The sequence below is a fragment of the Monodelphis domestica genome, chromosome 3, assembly GCF_027887165.1.
Source record: "Monodelphis domestica isolate mMonDom1 chromosome 3, mMonDom1.pri, whole genome shotgun sequence".
NCBI lineage: Eukaryota > Metazoa > Chordata > Mammalia > Didelphimorphia > Didelphidae > Monodelphis > Monodelphis domestica.
In genome coordinates, this window is record NC_077229.1 from 413,549,955 (window position 1) to 413,558,245 (window position 8,291).

Sequence of the window (8,291 nt, forward strand, 5' to 3'; positions counted from 1 at the left end):
TCATGGAATCAAAAAATATATTTTATGCCTCCATAATTAATTAAATTACTCTAACTTTTTAATTGTATAATCATTTTCAACCCTCCTTAACCCTTCTGTGAATCCTCTTTCCTTTACCTTAACCCCTATAATTGTCTCATATTTCATACAAAAAATGAATACATTTGAAGAGATTTTCCGCTTCTCTTTTCTTCTTTATATCACATGAACTGGTGCCTTCTGTCAGTATCCTTCGTTTACTTTTATTTACCATGAAAAGATGGCCCTTTTTGTTGTGATAAATTCAATCATTTTCTGACTACAGCCTAGTAGTACTAGCTGCTTATAAACACTGCAATGTCCCTCCAATATTCAAGAAACTATTTTGATATATTTCCATAATAAAGGGCCTGTATCTATCTTCTCTTTGGTGGTTAACATCCTAATAAAGATTACCTACAATCAATGCTTCCATTTATATGTGTATCATCTCATAGTAGATTCTCTTTAGTTCCTGGTGCCATGGCTTAGTTGGTTAAAGCACCTGTCTAGTAAACAGGAGATCCTGGGTTCAAATCCCAGTGGTGCCTTTGCTGACTAATGAGGTTTTAGGGGTGTATGGGGTGTTCAAGGAGGGGTAATATCTCTGGTATGGAGGGCTTGTTGTGCCCTCCTGGGGCAGCTCTCCAACCTCTTACCCCCACCTGACACCCAGCTCTCACTTGTGGCTCCTAGTAGCTGCTAGCATGCGGCAATGGCTTCGTCTAGCAAATTTATATTTTTATAAGTATCCATCTGTTTCTCTTAAATTGTTGAGTTTGTTGACCTAAAATTGGACAACATAACTCTTAATAATTGCTTTGATGTTTTCTCTATAGCAGTAAATTCAGCATTTTAATTTTTGATGCCAGTGATTTTGTTTTCTTCTCTTTTTAAAAAAAATCATATTAACCAAACATTTATCTATTTTCATGTGTCTTTTTCCATAAAATCAACTCAGTTTTATTTATTAACTCATTTTTTCCTACATTATTTTTAAAACTCTCACCTGTAATATTTAGGATTTCCAATTAGATATTTAAATAAAACATTTTTAATTCTTCTTTTCTCATTTTTTAAAAATTACATGTCCAACTTATTGATTTGTTCTTTCTCTGTTTTATTAGTATAAGAATTTAGAGATATAAATTTTCCTCTAATCATTGCTTTTCCTGTTTCCTTTACATTTTACCATACTGACTCACTATTATCCTTTTCATTAAAAATATTTATTGTTTCTATAACTTGTTCCTTAATTCACTTAGCCTTTAATATTATGTTATTTAGCTCTATTTTTATGTTTCCATGACCTCTTATTAAATATAATTTATTACATTATGATATGAAAATGACGAATTTTATATTTCTGCTTTTCCACAATAAAATGTGAAGTTTTTGTCCTCTAATATATAGTCATTTTCTAAAAGGTATCATGTGACAATGAAAAGAAGCATATGACTTTCTATCCCCTTTCATTATTTTTAATAAATTTTTTAAAATATTTTTCCAGGTTTACATGATTCATTTTCTTTCGCTCTTTTTTCCCTCCTCCCTCCCCCCAGAGTGAGAAACAATTCCACTAGATTGTACAAATGTTATCACTTGATACTTATTTCCATATTATTTATTGTTTTGTAGAGTGTTTTTCTTTAAAAACCTAAACCCCAAATCACATACCCATATATACATGTGATAAGTGATGTCATATGTTTACTTTTGCATTTCTACTCCCATAATTCTTTCTCTGAATGTGGATAATATTCTTTCATATAAGTCCTTCATGAGTGTACTGGCTTCTTGCATTGCTCCTAGTAGCAAAGTCCATTACATTGGATTGTCCGACAGTGTTTTACTTTCTGTGTACAATGCTCTGCTGGTTCTGCTCATTTCACTCTGCATCAGTTCATTGAGTTTCTCCCAGTGCACATAGAAATCCTTCAGATCATCAATTCTTATAGCACAATAGTATTCTATCACTATCTTATACCAAAATTTATTCAGCCATTTCCCAATTGAGGAAAAAACCTTCATTTTTCCAATTTTTTGCCACCACAAAGAGTGGGCTATGAATAGTTTTATACAAGTATTTTTCCTTATTATCTCTTTGGGATACAAAACTAGTAGTGGTATTGCTAGTATGCACTCTTTTAAAGCCCTTTACACATAATTCCATATTGCTTTCCAGAATGGCTGGATTAATTCACAACTCTACCATGTGAAGAGTGGATTGGCTTCTCCCCTAATTATAACAATGAAAATACTTAGCTTTTCCCGGAGTGTGAAGATTAAATTTTAACCCTCGTATATTTTTAGATTTAATCCCCATAAAGGTAAACATGGTACTTAGAAGTTAAGTATGCAGATCTGCCCATTTTTATATCTAATCACCAAAAGTGAAAATATCCCACTTAATCATGAAGTGGGAGGACTGTGACCCACATGTGTGATAATGGGTAACAAGTCAGAATCAGTTAACTGCCTTCTGGGCAGTCCTAGAACAGAGCATCAACTATGATTGGTATACATGGAATTAGGGGAAGGTACAGGAAGTGACACAAGAGGAAATGTCTTTAAAAGGGGCTGTCACTTCCTGTGAGGGGGATTTCTTCATTTTTAGAGGTGGAAATAGAAATCTTGGAGTGGAACTTTCTGTGAGTGTCCAATTCTTCATTCTTTTGAGTTGAGGTTGGCGAAGAGGGGCAGAAGGATATGCTGACTGGACTGAGAAGTTGTGAGTGAAAAAGCTGGCTCTTAGCCTCAGGAGAGATTTCCCCAGGTCCTTGGCTTTGCCAAGACCAGCTAAGGACCAACTCTCCAGGTCCTGGTTTTGTGATTCAAGCTGGGAGTAAATTAATTTTTAGGCTAGATAACTTACCTTATCCTCTCTCTGATTTCTTGCTTCACTCTTTCTATATTTTGTAATAAAATTGTAAATAAAATTGAATTCCTGGAGATCAAACTCTTAAATAATCAAGTCCAAACATGTAAAAATTAACCCCTTTCCCCCCTAATAACCAGCAATGCATTAGTGTCCCAATTTTTCCACAACCCCTCCAACATTTATTATTTTCCTTTACTGTCATATTGGACAATCTGCTATGTATGAGTCAGTGCCTCAATGTTGTTTTGGTTTGCATTTCTCTAATTATGAGAGATTTAGAACACTTTTTCATATCCTTATTGATAGTTTTGATTTCTTCATCTGAAAACTGCCCATTCATGTCCCTTAACCATTTGTCAATTGGGGAATGGCTTGATTTTTTATACTCTATCCTCTTTTATTTCTATCCAGATATCTATCATATCTAGCTTCTCTAAGACTGATTTTAACTCTGTGACTTCTTTTCTTTTTTTTTTTGGCAAAATTTATCCAGTTCTGAAAGGGGGAGGCATAAAATATCCAATTAATACTTTTCTTATTTATTTTTACCTATAATTCCTTTAGCTTGTCTTTTAAAAACTTGGATGCTATAATATTTGGTGCATATATAAAAACTTGGATGCTATAATATTTGGTGCATATATATATATATTTAATAGTGATAATACTATATTATCTATTGTACTTTTAACATAATATTTCCTTGTTAATATTTTAAAATTAGATTTTTTAGCTTTAACTTTATCTGAGATCATTATTGTACCCCCTCCTTTGGGGTGAATTTTTTGGTCAACTGAAGTGTAATATATTTTGTCCTACATTGTTTATTGGATAGAGGTCTAATATCTAAAATATAAAGAGACTATTCCCAAATATATAATAATATGAGACATTACCCTTTGGGTAAATGGTCAAAATATCTGAACAAGTAGTTTTTAGATGAAGAAATAAAAGCATATAACTATATGAAATGTTCTAAATAATTTTTATTAGAGTGATGCAAATCAAAACAATCCTGAGATAGCATATTATACTTATCAGATTAGTAAAAATGACAGAAAGGGAAAATAACAAATATTTGAGAGAATGTTGAAAAATGGAGACACTAATACATTGTTGATTTAATGTGAACTGATAATCATTTTGGAGGGCAATATGAAATTATACTCAGAGTTATAAAAGTATTTTAATCCTTTGCATCCAGCAATATTTTTATTAATTTTATTTCCTAAGGTGATCAAGGAAAAAAGGGGAAATATTCTATAATATATGTATCAGTTCTCTTTGTAATGGTACAGAATTGGAAATTGAAGAAATGCCCATGAAGTAGGGACTTGCTAGACAATTTATGGTGTATGATTGTGATGAGATACTACTTTGCTTCAAGAAATTAATTTTGGAAAAACATGGAAAGAAATATATGAAATTATGAACAGTGAGATGAGCAGAACCAAAAGAACATAATATACAACAAAAAATATCTTCTTTCCAGCAGAACTAGGCTTCACCTCCAGAGAAATAACTGATAAATATAGAAGTAAAACATATTTTTGGTCTATTTATGCTTTTCCTAATGGGGGAGGAAAAGGGAAGGTGTTAACTTATAACAAAATCTGCAAATTGTTATGAGTAGAGCTCCAGAAGAGGACAATTAGATTTATAATCATTTTTAATTAAATAACCAAATATCCTCTGTAACCAGCCCTTAATTAATATTGTCACAAAAAGAGGAAATGGGGCTGTATATCATTACTTCAAAGAATCACTGTTATCATTAAACATCTGTCATCAGAACAACTTTTATAATCTCATAAATTTTTTATTTCTCCATAAATTCCTTTTGACTTTCCTCAGAGCTTCAGTGTATCATTGGTCAATTCTAGATGGCTAAAACATGCTCTTGAAAGGTTAAGGTAAACCCAGAAAAAAGTCCAAGGATATAGATGCGAAAGTAGTTTGTACTAACCTACAGAAAAAGGTATTTGCCATTTTTCCTTCTGGACCAAATTGAAAACCAATATCTTTGCCACTTTTTTCTTGATAATATTTTGTTTTTACTAAATATGTACCTTCGGGGCATTTCACTCATAGTCCATACATTGGTCTGATCAATGCTTCCCTTAACTATCCTGATAATACTCCCAGTCATTGGCATCATCAAGAAATAAATACTTGCCTTGATTTCCCTGACATTTCAAAAACCTATTTCATCCATATAAAGATTAATATCTGAAAAGAAAAAGAGTTTATGTGTAAAAGATGAAATGTGCAAAATGATTTTATAAAACTTATTACATATGAGTATGACAGTAGCAATTTTTCAATACTTTATATATTTATATATATATATATATATTTTTTCCATTTCTATCCAAGATGTAGCATAGTGCTCATATTGGGAGTCAAAATAAAACTTGGTCTAATCCACAATCCATTATAAACTCATTGTGTAACCTCTATCCAATCACTTAACTTCAAGTATAGTTTCCTATATCATTCATTTTACTTGATTCACAGGGCTATTGTAATAATTAAATAAAATTTTATTTATTAGCACCTACAATAAGCACATTCTGCTAAGCATATTGGGAATAGGGAGGCAGTCCAAGTTAGTGGGCAGAATGTTGACCTTATGGCCAGAAGGACCTACATTTAAGTCTTACCTCTGAAACTTAATGAGTGTTAATGTACTTGAAGGAGTTATTTACCCTATAGATACAGAAAACATTCTAATACATTGTACATTGTCTTTAGGGTTTTGATCAAACAATCTGTAAGGTTGTCTACAGATCCAAAATTCAATAATTCCAGTCTAACTCCTTTTCCATGACAATTTAATTAATTATATGCCAATTATGACAAGTGAGTTGAATCAAAAATACAGAAGGGATAGAATTTAGGTCTTTGCAATTTCAGATTGGGATTATTACCACTACATCAAAATTCTCTCAGTTTATACCACTGAAGAATTGAATCCATCAGTGGACCATGACATTAGGTAAAATGCAGATAATGAATAAACATTTTCTTGCAAATTTTAAAGCAGTCTATGAATGTCAAGCATATATATCCAAGGAATTATTTTTCATTTCTGGTATAAAATCCCTCTTTTACTAGTCAATCCACCAATAAACATTTATTAAATGTCTACTATGCACCAGGTACTATGTAAAAGGTTAAAAATACAAAGAAAGGTTAAAGACAGTGTCTACCTTTGAAGAACTCTCACACTAATGAGGGATAAAATATGCAAATAATTATGTGTAAACTAGCTATAAACAAGATAAACTTGAAATCATCAATAGCATAACTGCACTGGAGTTAAAGAGGGAATGGAAAAGGTTTCCTAGAGAAGATGTGATTTTATCTAGAACTTGAAGAAACTCTGAGAGTAGAGGTGGGAAGGGAAGCCATCGAAGGCATGGATGACAATGAGAGAAAATGGTCATCATTGGAAATTGAGATTGTTATTTGAGTAATAAAAAGGAGAACACTGTCATTGGATCACAGAATATATGTTAAGATATAATATGTAAGAAAATAGGAAATGATGGGGTAGAGAATATGAAGAATTTTGAATGTGAGAAGTTTTTGTATTTGATCCTGAAGTTGATAAAAAAAGTCACTGGATTTTATTAAATTGATGAGAGGAGGAATGACTTGGTCAGACCTGTGATTTAGGAAGATCATTTTGACAAGTAAGTGAAGGATAGACTGGAGTAAGGAGAGAAACATGACTTCTCTAATCTCTATTTCCCCTATCTTTAAAAGGAGGATACTTCCAGGTAAACATGGTGGCAGTCTAGAAGCAGGACTCTTTCTCTCCTCACCACCTAACAATATAGACTACCTGAAAAGGCAAAAAAAAAAAACCCAACACAAAATTCATATGAATGAAGGAACTCTACAGTAGGGCGCAGCATTGAAAGTACATGGGATTTGTGCATTTACACACTATAAGGGGGTGAAAAAGCTTCCACCAAAACTTGAGCTGATCTACCCTCCCCCACCCCACCTATGGAGCCAGAGTCAGAGCCAGTGTATGCAAAAATCAGTGAGTGAGTGATGGGTACCTCTAGAGCGAGTAAGTGGTATCTCTAGGTCCTTGGCAACTGACTAAGACCACTAAAGACCTACCCCTGAGAGCAGCTAGACCTGAGACTCCAGAAGGTTGAAGAGTGCAGACCTTGAGCACCCACAGGGAGATAGCACAGAGAAGGACAACAAACACTAGAAGCTGCAGAGACTGTAGAAGTGTCATCAAGCAAAAACCTAGTTCCTTAGCTCCATACATGCCCTTCTCACTCAGATTTCTGTCTGGAAAAGGAAGGAAAAACCACCATAGTAATGGCAAACCATGCCCAGGAACAACCTCCCCAAATCAAGAAAAAACAAGATGGGGTTGACCCTGGATAATTTTTTCAAAGGAAAAATTAAGACTACAGAAGAAATAATAGAAGAGGAAATAAAAATAAATGCACCAAAACCTTTCCCCAAAATAGAAATTGGCCACAAGTTCTTGAAGAATTTAAATTGTAGTTATCAAAAATATGGATGCCTTCTGGAAAGAAAAGTAGGAAATAGTTCAAAAAGAAAATAATAGTTTAAAGGACAAGAACTCAAAATTGGAGAAATAGCTGGAAGCCATGAGAAGTAGGATAGACCAAACCAAAAAGGAAAACCAATCCTCAAATAACAGAATTTGGCAACTGTAAGCAAATGATCTTAAAAAAAAGGAAGAATTAATAAAGCAAAGTCAAAAGACAGACAAAATAAAAGAAAACCTAAATATCTCACTGATAAGATGACAGATCAGGAAAACAGATCAGAAAGAGACAATTTGAGAATCATTGGTCTACCTGAAAACCCAGAAATAAACAGAAATCTTGACATATTACAAGAAATTATGCAATTTGCCCTGATGTTCTTGAACAAGGGTGCAAAATAGACATTGAAAGAGTTCATAAAAACCCTCTACACTAAATCCTCAGCAGACAACTCCCAGGAATGTAATTGACAAATTCAAGAGCTTTCAAGCTAAGGAGAAAATTTTACAAGTTAAAAAGAGAAAATTCAGATATCAAGGAGTAACAGTCAGAATTACACAAGATCTGGTAGCTTCCACACTAAAGGACTATTGTAATCAACACTGCCCCACAAATTCACTGTTTCGGTTGACTGAGAACTGATACAAGGCCATTATTCTCTTTTGCCAGGAAGTGATACTCTTCTTCAGGATACCTACTCTTTTGCTATAAGGAAGCAATATTCTTCCTCAGAGGCTCTTATTCCTTGTAAAATCAAGAGATACTACCCCCTCAGGATCTCTGATTGCCTGTGACTAAAATAAGTGCTCCTTTTATACAGGGCCACTACTTTCTCCTTACTGAAA

At 33.3% G+C, this 8,291-nt stretch overlaps 1 non-coding gene across 1 annotated transcript; it reads left to right on the forward strand.

Moving 5' to 3' along the window:
* The first annotated feature begins 495 nt into the window (after positions 1 to 495).
* On the forward strand, positions 496 to 569 carry TRNAT-AGU (transfer RNA threonine (anticodon AGU)). The gene has a single exon. It is a non-coding gene; the product is annotated as a tRNA-Thr (tRNA).
* The last annotated feature ends 7,722 nt before the right edge of the window (positions 570 to 8,291 follow it).